This window comes from Nycticebus coucang, chromosome 2, assembly GCF_027406575.1.
Source record: "Nycticebus coucang isolate mNycCou1 chromosome 2, mNycCou1.pri, whole genome shotgun sequence".
NCBI lineage: Eukaryota > Metazoa > Chordata > Mammalia > Primates > Lorisidae > Nycticebus > Nycticebus coucang.
In genome coordinates, this window is record NC_069781.1 from 103,019,441 (window position 1) to 103,032,704 (window position 13,264).

General features: G+C 43.8%; 1 long non-coding RNA gene across 1 annotated transcript; it reads right to left on the minus strand.

Moving 5' to 3' along the window:
- Nucleotides 1-4,698: 4,698 nt before the first annotated feature.
- Nucleotides 4,699-6,240, minus strand: LOC128575866 (uncharacterized). Its single transcript, XR_008377189.1, has 3 exons — nt 6,080-6,240; nt 5,497-5,583; nt 4,699-4,794 (listed from the first exon to the last, which is right to left on the minus strand). It is a non-coding gene; the product is annotated as an uncharacterized LOC128575866 (long non-coding RNA).
- Between the last annotated feature and the right edge of the window lie 7,024 nt (nt 6,241-13,264).

Here is a 13,264-nt window from a genome sequence, read left to right on the forward strand (position 1 = left end):
GGGACTCAGTGGGTCTATAGACTAAACATTTTAACTCACAGATAAGGAGACTGAAGGGAAGCATTTTCCAAAATCTAAAAAAGAAACTTTTTAAGCAAAGTGAGTAAAATCTGCACAATAAAAAGCATTTAAACATGTGTTTAAGAAATAATAATAATATAGTTATAATAATTATGTATAATATTACCATAATTATAACATATGGTTAATATAACTATAACCCAAATAGCATTCAAAGAAAATAGGAAGGAGAAACGGAAATCAAAATGCCACTTAGCATACCTGTCTACTGTTAGAAAACTTTGAACATTTCCTTTTACTTACCTCAAACTATGTATCTACCCTATTAACATAAGGATGAAATAAAACTGGCTAAAGCTTACACTTATTTGTTTAAACAATGATCATTTCTTTCTATGTTGGAAGCAAAATTGAATTGAGACACATCAATTGTTCTCTATCAGCACTGTGATGATTCATTTATTAATTAATTGAAGAGATATTTTCTGAGTGCAAACTGCTTTCCAGGGTCTGTCCGGTGGTGCAGTCAGACATATCCTTCTGAGTACAAGCCCCTAGGCTCTGTTTGGACCTTTCCACTGACAGCCTGGTTTTCCTCTGTCCTAGAGAGGACTGGAAGTGCCTCTCCAGAAGGTTCTTCTCAGTCCACAAACTTCCCCACACTCATGTGACTGCAGAGGGCAATACGGAACTACACACTAAACATTTCCCAGCACGCAGGCTGTGACCTGAAATTATGCCTCTGGGTGTTTATGCCACGGATGTACTTGTATATGCCAAGTAAATGTATGATTTACTCTGGAATTTTTTGAAATAGACCCAAACAGGAATTAATATAAATGTTAAATAAATAATAGCATGTCCATAAACAGATTACTACACAGCCATGAGAGGAAAAAGCAAAATGCAAAGCAATATATATAGTGCAATCCTGCTCATAAAAAAAAATACTTTGTACCATGTATAGGAAGTTGGACAACTGAGTTCATAAACTCATCCTAGAAAACATGCTACATGCCTCTGCTACATATCACTATAGTCACCTTTCAGGCACTGCCCTTGGGAAGCTATTGCACCAGTGCTAGTGCCTCATCAACCTTCAAAGCACTTTTTCTAGGATGAGTTTGCAAGCTGAATTGTGTATCACACAACTTTGTGTATCACAGAGGAAAGTGTCTATCTGTCACATGATATCAACAACACTTATTACTGGTGATGTGCCCCGCTGGCTAAGGGGCTGTCTGCTTCTCCACTATAAAGTTACTATTTCCCCCTCAGTTCTGGAGTCATCCCATACTCAAGAGCAGGGGAACTCAGCTCAGCCTTCTTTGGATGGGAGCATCAAAATAATTGTGATCTTATGCTAAAACCACCACAGGAGTAAGTAGATTTTGAAGAGATACTGTAAATGTTATGCAAATATCCTATTTCATCCATTAATTTTATCACTGATCAATGGAGTCTGCCTGCAGCAGTCACTGCTGCATGTTCTCTTGGTGTTTTTCTATTTTGCTCCCTCCTTCTACACTTAGCCATTGGAATTCTTTTTTTTTTGAGATAGAGTCTTATTATATCACCCTGGGTAGAGTGCTATGGCATTACAGCTCACAGCAACCTCCAACTCTTGGGCTTAAGCAATTCTCTTGCCTTACCCTCCCAAGTAGCTGGGACTACAGATGCCCGCCACAACACCCAGCTATTTCTTGTTGCAGCTGTCATTGTTGTTTTGCTGGCACAGGCCAGGTTCAAACCTCCCAGACGGGGTGTATGTGGCTGACGCCCTACTCACTAAGTCTTGGGCACCGAGGCATCCATTGGAATTCTTCTGAAAAGAATAGTTGTCCTTTCTCTGCCACTTATTTATTTCAATAATTTATATTAATTTGGATTCATTCTTTGGGTTGACACCAAGATCCTATTTTTATTTTGTTCAAATTGTTCCATCTTTGAATACTGGACATTCTTTCAAGATGGCTCCTCTGTCCTTCTGCAACGCCCTCCCCCCTATTTTTTAAGCCTTTCTTATTTTGTGGCACTTCAAATGTGTCCAGGGTTTATTTACAGAGGTTAAGGTTCTGCATAAAATGATTGAAGGATAAGTGGGAAAGAAACAAAGTAAGTAGCAAATTTTTATTGAGGGGAGATAAAAATAATTTTTAGTTTTTTAAATTTTATTTGGAAATAATTTCAAGATTACAAAAAGTGAGAATAATAGGTTAAAGAACTCCCATATACCATAAGCCCAGACACAGCTGTCAACACCATTTTACTCTGCTCACTTTAGCATATGTCTTATCCATCTACATATTTTTTCTGGGGTGGCGCCTGTGGCTCAGTCGGTAGGGCGCCGGTCCCATATACCGAGGGTGACAGGTTCAAACCCGGCCCTGGCCAAACTGCAACCAAAAAATAGCCGGGCGTTGTGGTGGGCGCCTGTAGTCCCAGCTACTCTGGAGGCTGAGGCAAGAGAATCGCTTAAGCCCAGGAGTTGGAGGTTGCTGTGAGCTGTGCGAGGCCACGGCACTCTACCAAGGGCCATAAAGTGAGACTCTGTCTCTACAAAAAAAAAAAAAAAAAAAAAAAAAACATACATATTTTTTCTGAACCATTTGAGAACTAGTTGACACATCATGACCCTTCATCTCTAAATGCTATGTTTCTAAGAACACAGTCATCTCTTACATAATCACAACATGGTTGTCAACTTTGGGAATTTAACATAGACATAATCCTATTATTGATCATATTACAATTTTGTCCATTGATTCAATAATGACCTGTATGGTATTTTGAAATTTAGTGTTTGAACAGATGGACTAACTAGACTGATGTTTATGATCTTACCGTCCTCATCCCTGGTGTGGAGCTCCTCCATAAGGCTCCTGTTTTTTGGATTTGGTTGACACATCTCCCAACCACTCCACGGAGACTCTCCAGACTGATAGCACAGGTCAGACCTAGATGGGTCCAAGCAACACCCTTGCTGAGTATCTTGGGATAATCATAGTCTATGATGACAGACACAAACTAGTCTTTATTTACTTTTTTTCCAGGGTAAGTGAACATTGCCTTTAATGAATGGGAAATTGTAGAAGGTGATGATAGGACCTTTGGCATCAGGCAGCATGGGTTCAGAGCTCAGCAGCATCATTTATTGATTCTGTGATTTAGACAAGAATTTAAACTTTCTATGCCTGGCTTCCTATTCAGTAACAAGAAATAATAAGACCTGCTTCCCAGACCTCTTGTTATGATTAAATGAAATAATCTTCAAGATTGCATTAGATGATAGGGGCGTTGGAGAAGGGCAGGGTTTGAATTCCAGCTCCACCACTGTCAACAAGGTGACCTTGTGTCACCTCATTGTAATTCCTCTGTAAAATGAGGATAAGAATATGATTGTTGTGAGAGGTAAAGGCCAGTTATAGAACATTTTGAAGAATAAAAGGTATTCACTAAGTGCTCAATTAAGAGCATAAAATTACACCAGAGATCACAGACTTGCAGCCCACCAGCCAGTAAGTGAAGGCTTGGGAGCAGATTTCACTGATCCCGTAGAGTGTGCCAGCTGCTCCACCCTTGAACTCATTTCCAGTCCCTGTTGTTGCCCCAGATCTGAGTTCTAGTTCATTTTACCCTACTGTCATTAAAAAGGGGGAATATTTCCCTGTGTCCATGAGTTTATAAAAGTAGGGGAAATAAAAAAGTAAATGAAATGGACTTGACATTCAGAGGTGAGCAGGAGAAGCCGATCCACATACTATTCCTCTGTTTATTTTGACAGTGATCAGAAGAACTCATTTATGAGGCTTTCTGGCCTCTACAGTTATTTAAATTTGCTGCTTCTGATTGTCAAGCCACTGGGGATGGAAGAAAACACAGTTACCTGGGAGTTCAGAAAAAAAATTATGTATATTCTAAGAGAATCTCAAGATTAGAGGAAATTAAAAAGACATCAAAGCACATGTCCACTCCCGGGCAGTCTCTTCCCCTCCCATCTGCATATGCCGTGAGATGAACATAGCAAGCTGAAACTTGGAAGGGGTGAGTGTTAAGCTCTGAGATGGTTGGACAACAGCATCAATTGTACTAGAACAGAATCGGAGACACCCGAGTTTGAAAAGTTGCTCAAGTAAGAAGTAATTGAATCTTACAGATCTTTCAAAGTGGCTCAGGAAGGCTCAGGTATCTCACAGCTGCACACTTCTTGAATTTCTTATTTCTTAGTATTTCTTATTACTAATGAACAAGTAAAAACACTACGCATCCGTCCCAGGGGAGATGTCAGTGGTTTCCCTTCTTCCTGACCCCACAGAGAGAACACGTGAGAAAGAACCTTCTCCCATTTGCGCCCCGGGGACAGCGCCCTCTGCCGGCGGCACACAGACATGACCGCCCTGACTCGCTAGGCTCAGGTGCACAGAGCGGCCGTCAGCGCTCGGGTTTCCACCAGTTCTCCAGGGGAAATAGACGCTTTTTATTCTCTTCCCTCCTCCTGTCTTATTTCGATGTTTTCCTGTAAATGCTTTTCTCAAATCGCTATGAATTCCGTTCCTTGAGGATACAAGGCAGGCGATGCCAGATACTACTGCGTTACTCACAGTGAGCGCAAATAAAGGAGCGCAACAAACGTACAAAACACACACAACTGGGGAATAGCGTGGCGTAGCCATTGTCCTTATGTTCTTCTTACACAAGTCCTTACAAATCCTCATAACCCTACTTGCTGAAGTCCAGGTTTCCCAGCAGTTTCCAGGAAAACAAGCGGCGAGCCTGTGAAATGACACAGAGGGATTGGGGCTGGTCTTAGCACGGTGGCAGCTGTCCACTTCAGTGAGACAGTCACTCAGAAAGGTGATATGGGGCCTGATCACTAAGAGCCCACAAAACAACACCCTATATGATGAGAGGGTGACACCTGTCACCAGGAGCTTTGTTAAAGGCTTCTCTGGACACAGCTCAACACGGGGCCTTGGCTGAGATAGGAAGCTGCTTGTCTCTGTGTAACAGGAATGAATAGACCTGAGATACTGAGTCAGGAAGAAGCAATGCATTTATTATCATGTACAAATCAAAGACCAGAATGTATTTAGGTGATATTTCAAACTCAGTTAATATTGTAGATGCTCGCCAGGCATGAGGCCACCAATGCACTGTGGGCCCCCTGAGGACAAGCATGTGGCGTGTGGGTGGATGGGTCTCTGAAGAATAAGTGGCTGTGTGTGAGGCCTTTTCCTCTGTGTTACCACACTAAGGAAACTGGGAGCAGAGTGAGTAAAGGGCTTGCTTGCCCAGAGTGACAATGTTGACAGCAAGTCCTCTGCCCTCCCCATCAGCGCCTCTGCTCTCCTGGCTGTCAGAGCACAGCCTCCAGGCCTGAAGGACAGCTGTGTCCACATGTCCCTCCGGGTGGGCTGAGGCTTGCTAAAGAACTCTGATCCCAGTTGCTGCTGGAAGGACAGCAGTAGTACTTACGTGCTCCGTGCAGAGCAGTAAGGGGGCTGCTCAGACTGGCCTGCAGGAAGGAGGGAGACAGAGAGAAAGCGAAGAGTCCAGGGTGCCCTGCAGGGAGAGCACAGACAGGGGGTTTGGGGAAAAGCTAAGGAAGAAACAAACAAGGCTCCATCTGTAGACAGAGAATGCGTCCCCTGAGAGGGGCAGTAGGCACCCAGTCAAAGGCCTGTTTTCTTTGGCCAGGGCAGTGTTGGCTCCTTATTGAAAGTGACGTCTTAAAGCAGAGTGCCCTTCCGTCCCTAGTGCCACTGCTCCCCTTCAGCTTTGTGATGCTTATCTGGAACCTGAGGGCATCTGAGCTCTGACTCCTTCTTAAGTCTTTCCTAAGGTCAAGGTCGTAGCCACTGCATTCAAGTGACTCCATGAAAACAGAGCCTCCTCAAAGTGCTTTCTTCAGGGCCTGATTTCCTTGGGGCTCACCATGATTTAATTTACTCCCTAGGTGTGTGGACACCACCCTGCTTTCAGCTATTCCTCTTAACCCAGCTTATGACTATGAACAGTGTTTGCTAGGACAAGTCCTCCTTCCACATCCAAACCGCACCTTCCTCCCAAACAGAGTCGGCACACAAGGCCTGATGATGTGAGCAGACCCGCTCCTTCCTGCACAGTCCTCCTTCCACATCCAAACTGCTGCACCTTCCTCCCAAACAGGGTGGGCACACTGGCCGTTCTCACCCCATGGATGAAGTCTTCAGCATCAAATGGTCAACCTGAAATTTGAGAAAAGAAAAACATTTCAGTGGTACCAATTTTACCAAAGTGTCCTTTCTCTGACTCCCAGATATCTCACACAAACTTGAAATTTTAAAAAGCATTTTGTAACAAAGCAATCTGTAAATAAATCACGAACAGGAGAGGTGTTACCTTTTGCATACTTAAATTGCAACTTCTGCATCTTATACCTTCCTCCCACGTCAAAGCAAGTCCTGTCTTCTCATTTGGCATTGGTTCCTCAGGAAAACAGATGCCTTATGTAGCACCAGAGCCTGGAGGTGGAAGGGACTCATTCTGTACCCCAGTTCCATGGATGAAAATGTAAAATCTGATATATGTTGGTTAACAGCTTCTCCTTCAATGTTCTGTGGCTGGGAATTTATTTGAATTCTGAACACTGAATCTGTTAGCCTAGGAAGGAAAATAAGTGGGAAATATGTCCTTGAAAGACAGGAGCATGTGCTCAGGTCAGGCTGGAGGACCAACCTTGGGTTCAGAGAACTTCCAGAGGCTCCAGGGTGCTTTTCCAGTCTGGCCAAACTGCAGACCTGACTGGATTTGGGCATTTCCCTTACCCCAGAAGTATAAAAGCCATCCCTTCTCACACCTTCCCTCAGTGGCTGAGATGCCCAAAGGGCCACTGGGATTTCCAGGCCAGCTCGTCCTATGAAAATTATAATTTAGAAAGGTGTCACTTAATGGAATGAAGAGTAAGTGAGCACCTCTTAAATGCTTCCACACAAACAAAATGAGAATGAGTCCTTCTCGTCAAGAAACTGGGCCTCCCTGTCACACACACACCTCAGTGTCTCAGTTGCAGGAAAGAATAAGTTCCCTTAGGGCCTCAAGGGAGAGAAGACAAAAAAGTAAAACCTCCCCCTCTTCAGGGAGATGTCTGGGGGTGGTGGACTTTGATCCTGACAGCCGCACCACTCTCAGACTGTGCCCCCTCTGCAAGATCAGTTAATGACCCTGAGAATCAGCTGCTTTATGTACAAAATGAGATGTTAATAAGCTCCATTAAGCCATTCTACAATGTGTCCATATTTCAAAACATTGTTATACATGATACATACAATTTTATGTCAATTAAAAAATAAATTTTCAAATTTTTAGTAAAAAGTTGATAAAAATGAGAAAAGAGTGGCTCCTACTTAGCTGAGTGTGACAGGTGAGAATCACATGCAGAGCAATTGGCGCTGGGGAAACCCATCTTTTCTCTTTCCTATCCCACCCTGGTCCACATCACCACAAGCACCAACACATGTTCCTACAGGTTCAAGAAGTAAAATTTTTAACTCTTTATAGAATATGCAAAGCTGTTTCAAACTTCTTTCTTCCCCAGGACACATGCCATTCCCTTCATGTGGGAAGCTCTTGCTGTCCCTCTGGTAATGGCATCATAGTCCATTATTATAAATATGGTATAAATAAAATATAAAATATTCTACATTACAAATATAAAATAATAAATGATATATGTTCCCCACAGCCTTTTTTGAACTCCTTTTCCACCCTCAATCCTTTGGATTGACCCAGGGAAACCAGCTTGTGTGGGATCACTGGGATTTTGCAGCCAGAGAGTGAGGGAGCAGATCCCTTTCCAATCTCCCACCCAGGCTGAAGCTCTTCTCTGAGTAGATGACACAAGTAGGCAGGGAAGGATCTGTTTGCAGTTCTTTGCATCTACCTGCCTGATGGAGCCACCAAGTTCTAGAAAATGGGAAATGTTCAGGTAAAAATAAACATTCTTGAGCATTAAATATGCATATGCCCATGGATATACCATACTGCATAAGCCAAGTGAGCTTGCCCTGCACGTGGCCATTTCCAAATTATAGTGGGCATTTTTGTGATGAGGATCATTAGAGCAAAGACCATCCACTTTGAAGATGGACAGATTAAGCTGACATTCTAGTTCTTCCATTTTCATTCATAACACCCATTGGCAAATCGTGTCTCTCAGTTACATGATCTGAGCAATGACTGTAGAATTACCCACCTCACAGAGTGTAGTGAGCATCAAATGAAATAGTGTATAGAAAATCCCTTTTATTCATCATGTGTTCAATAGATGGAAGAGATCATTGTTATTCTGTGATGGAAAAGTGGAAAGAGTGTAGCATTTACTAAGTATCTATTATTTGCTGTTCTATGTGTGTACACGGACATGCACAGACACACAAACACAACTGTAACATAACTGTTAAAGGCTGGTTTTTTTAAGAAAGTTAAAATCATGACTCACAAATATAGAATGAACAGGTATCAAATATTTTACTTATACTGAGAAAAAAAGTAAAATATTACAACTGATTCAAAGGAAAACTTAAGAAACCCCACATAATTAGGTAATTAAGAATATTAAAATGGCTCAGCACCTGTGGCTCAAGCGGCTAAGGCACCAGCCACATACACCTGAGCTGGCAGGTTCGAATCCAGCCCAGGCTGCCAAACAACAATGATGGCTGCAACCAAAAAATAGCCGGGCATTGTGGCAGGCGCCTGTAGTCCTAGCTACTTGGGAGACGGAGGCAGGAGAATCGCTCGAGCCCAGGAATTGGAGGTTGCTGTGAGCTGTGATATCACAGGACTCTACCCAGGGCAACAGCTTGAGGCTCTGTCTCAAAATAATAATAATAATATTATTACAATGAATTTACAAGTAGATGAAAAATATATTGATATTCATAGCAATACCATTGAATTTCTATGTTCAAGAATTGTTTGCATTAGTACAATTTTTCTATACTTTACAAAATTATAAAATAGCTCAAAGACAGAGAAAGGAGCAGGCAGCCCTTGTGGACTCAGATAAGCTGAGGGGTTACCAGAATCCTTTTCTATTTCAGTTCATTTCAAAAATCTTTCACAATGTCTTCTGTCATAACCATTATTATTCCCATTTGCAGTTAAGGAAACAGACTCTTGATAAGAGTTTTGATGTGTGTATGGTGACACACACAAAAAGTATAAATGGCAGTATCTATATTCAAATTCATTTTCCTATCATTCCAAAGTTGAAGTGGCTTTGTTTAAAGGACTGAGATTTCTTTTTTCTATTATATTTCAGGAGATGAACAATCAATATGTCCGGCGGGAGATCTTCTGCTGTGAAACTTGCCATGAGCTCAAAAGCTTCTGGGAAAAAGAAATTAGCAAACAAACTTGTTACCGAGAACTGGAAGAAGGTCGCCAGCAAAGAAGTGCCCTGAGAAAGTATGTGGATTGTTTCTCTAGTCTTAATTTTAAAGGACGTTTCCAGAAATATACCAGATGTTAATATGGGAACTGAATTCCCTTTATCATCTGGCGTTCTAAGAATGTCCACACTGGAGGTGGCGGCATAAAGTCTGTGCAGCCACAGGAGGGAACGAGAACAAGGCTTAGAAGAAAGAAATTTATTGTACTCACAGGCCTCAGACAGGGGTCACATGTGTCCTGCAGGGCCACAGGTTTGGGTCAGATGGCAGAAGACCCAGGGGGAAAGTCTAAGCCAGAGCACTTACTGGGGTTTCCATGGAAAGAGGAGGCAAGGCGGAATATACAGTTCAGGGTTGGTGAGTCTGAATCAATCTGGTGGGCTCTGGGCTACAGGAGTGGTTTCTAGGTTCCTGGTACCTGGCCCCGGGGTGATTTAGGACAGGGAACATATTGGCTTGGTGTGGAGAGTTAGATAAGGAGGTGTTTGGGGCTACAGACTTGGGATTGTTTGGACATTGGCTGAGCCTTTTGCTATCTCTAAGAAAGGGCTGGTCCAGCAGGGGCAGTCTCTCCTTGGCCAGCCGGCTTTTCAAGATCGCAAAGCATTATAATACACAAAAAGTAGAAAACATAACTAGTAAATTCTCTCATTAAATTCTTGTAACCATCTATACCGGGGTTTCTCGATCTCAGCGCTGTAATAGTTAGGGCCAGGTAATTCATTGCTGTGGAGGCTGCCCTGTGCCTTGTAAGGTGTTCAGCTGCATCCCTGGCCTCAAAACATTCCATGTCCTCTCCCATATTGTGACAACCAGAGGTCCCCTGGAGGGCCAAGTCATACCTGATAGAGAACTAGTGACTTATAGATATAGACAAACCTTTTTTAACACAAAGAAAAATGGGTTTCTGTTATTTATGTCTTGATAAACAGAAAAAATCTCTTCCCTACCTCTTCTCTGTTGCACTTCCCAGCACATGAAATTACACTAAATTTCAGTGTTAGGTTAACAGATATGTGTGTTTGTGTGTGTGTGTGTGTGTGTGAGAGAGAGAGAGAGAGAGAGAAACTAGATTCTGCCATCTGGGATAATACACGTTAAGATTCTTAGGGGAAGAATTCTTAGGATAATGAGGTCTTGCCCTCATTGGCAAGTGAACTTGTTCTAAAAAAGTCCACTGAAAGAGGAGCATTTACTTATAGGAGAAGGTGTGTGTCACCTGTGTCGATGTCACCTGAACACAGGGGCCAGCTCCTGCCCTCATGGAAGCAGAGTCCTGGAGCAGATGGATCAGCTCCCCCCATCAGGGCCTATTTTCTGTCCTTATAGTGAGAACGGCCCAGCCAGGCCATCTGCTTGCTGATACATCTACATGCATGTGGAATGGTGGTCCTGTGTTCTTCTCGGCAGTACTGACTCCATGTCTCTGGGTCTGGCCAGTGCATGCTAAGCCAAAAACATGGGTCATTAACGTGTGTTAAACTCAACATTAATTTCTAAAAACTTTTCTAAGCCCTCAGAGTCTTCCTCCATACCCAGAGATGAGCTCTGCCAACATTCCAGGCACATCCCTGGTGGCCCAGCTGACAAAGCCAGAATTTCCTACATGCTGGAAAAGTCATGTGCCAGGGCAGCCTCCTGGAGATTCTCAGGGCAGTGAGGCAAGTCCATTGTATGGTCCCCACCATCTTTCCTCTTCCCTGTCCTGGCTCCTGAGCCCACTGGGAGCCAGAGCCCATCCTGAGCCCTAACCATATTTTTCCTTCTAGAAGCTCTGAGATACTGGAGTAAAAGCAAAATTTGCAAAACAATCTTATTTCTGTCAAGATTTTTATATATGGTAGCTATAGGGGAAAGATTAAAAAGAAATATGCTAAGAAATGAAGATTGCGAGAGAGATTAAAGATGGCGGCCGAGTAACAGCTTCCCTGCAACTGGGAACAGCGAGTCTGGGGAGACAAGACTCCAGGCATCTCTGGCCGGTGGGATCTGCCTATAATCATCCCTTTGAGGATACAGGGAGCCAGCAAGGGACTTCTGGACCTCAAGAGGAGGACAAAAACAGTGGAAAACTGGCAAGTGGTTGTGTGTGTTTGATCGACCTAATCATGCCGGCAACCATAAGTACAAGCAGCAGTGAGACTGCAAACCGGAAAGGTCTTACCTTTGAACTGTTTTGGTGTTCTTGGACTTGGCACTCAGTTGAACTGCCTTGGGGAGAGCTTGAGCAGGAGTGTGGAGAACTTTGGGCACTGTCTGGGGCCCCAGACTGAGCCACTGAGCTGGGCTCAGGAAGCCATTGTGAAAGAACTACCACGGCAAGCTCCGCCCTCAGGGTCTCAGAGCAAGGATTGGGCGGGTCAAAGTAACCTACTGACTGAGCAGCCTAAAGGCGGGGACTGAGCTGCCTTATAGCCTTAATCCTTAGGGACAGAGTGAGACGGTTTTGGCACACTGGAGCCTCGGGCTGTTGCCCTGGGTAGAGTGCCGTGACATCACAGCTCATAGCAACCCCAAACTCCTGGGCTTGGCACCGCCCAGACCTCCATAAGAGCTGTGCAGCAACCCTTGACCAGTGACCCGCACCCACTGGGCCTCCATATTCCCTGACAAGGAACTGCGGGAGCCACGCAACCCTGCGTCCTCCCTCCTGTGTCCTCCCAGCTTCTACACTAGCCCGTTCATCTGGAAAGGGACTCTGGTAGCTGCGTGCCCTTTGGAGCCCTCCCTGCATCTGCGCAGAGCTCTTCTCCTGGCCAGAGACTGCTGGAGCCTTGGGTTCTCTGTGCCAAAGTCACTGGGCACCTGGCACTCCCAGAACCGTGCGCACCACCCCCAGCCCTATTGCTGGATCCAGGTGTGTCACAAACCGGAGCTGCTTCCACAACCAGAACTCCCTAGCTAGAGCAGCCCCAGAGGAACTACACAGGGTCACTCCCTACAAAGCTCCAACAACAATAGAATGATCCCGCTGGGGTCTAATCTTGGAGGGACACCTCCCCAACTCTGAGGACAGCCAGAGGCAACGGTGAAAAACAATCATGAGGCAAAATCAACAGAAAAACTCTGGCAATATGAATAATCAGAGTAGATCAACTCCCCCAAGGATCAATGGGGCAGAAACAGCACAAGACCCCATGCACGAACAAATAGCTGAGATGTCAGAAATTTAATTCAGGATCTGGATAGCAAATAAGATCGAATTACAATTCCGAAAGTTATCTCAAGAATTCAATGGATTCAAAGACCAAATGACCAAAGATTTCGACACATTGAGACAAGACGTGGCAGCCATCAAAGATATGAGAAACACAGTAAAATCCCTCAGTAACAGAATGGAGCAAGCAGAAGAAAGGATTTCTGACATTGAAGACAAAGCTTTCAAATGCTCCCAAACCCTCAAAGAAGAAGACAAATGGAAAGCAAAAACGGACCACTATCTCTGAGAGCTCTTGGATAATTTGAAGAAAACCAATATTCGTCTTATAGGGATCCCCGAAAGTGACGAAGTGGCTTCACAAGGCACAGAGTCTCTTCTCCATGAGATTATGAAGGAGAACTTTCCAGACATGCCAAGAGATTCCAAAATTCAGATAGCAGACAGTTTCAGAACTCCAGCATGACTCAACCCAAATAAGACATCCCCCAGACACATCATAATCACTTTCACTAAAGTTAATATGAAAGAGAAAATTCTGAAAGCTGCCAGACGGAAGAAAACCATTACCTACAAGGGGAAGAATATCAGAATAACTGCAGATCTCTCTGCTGAAACCTTTCAAGTTAGAATAGGATGGTCATCGACTTTT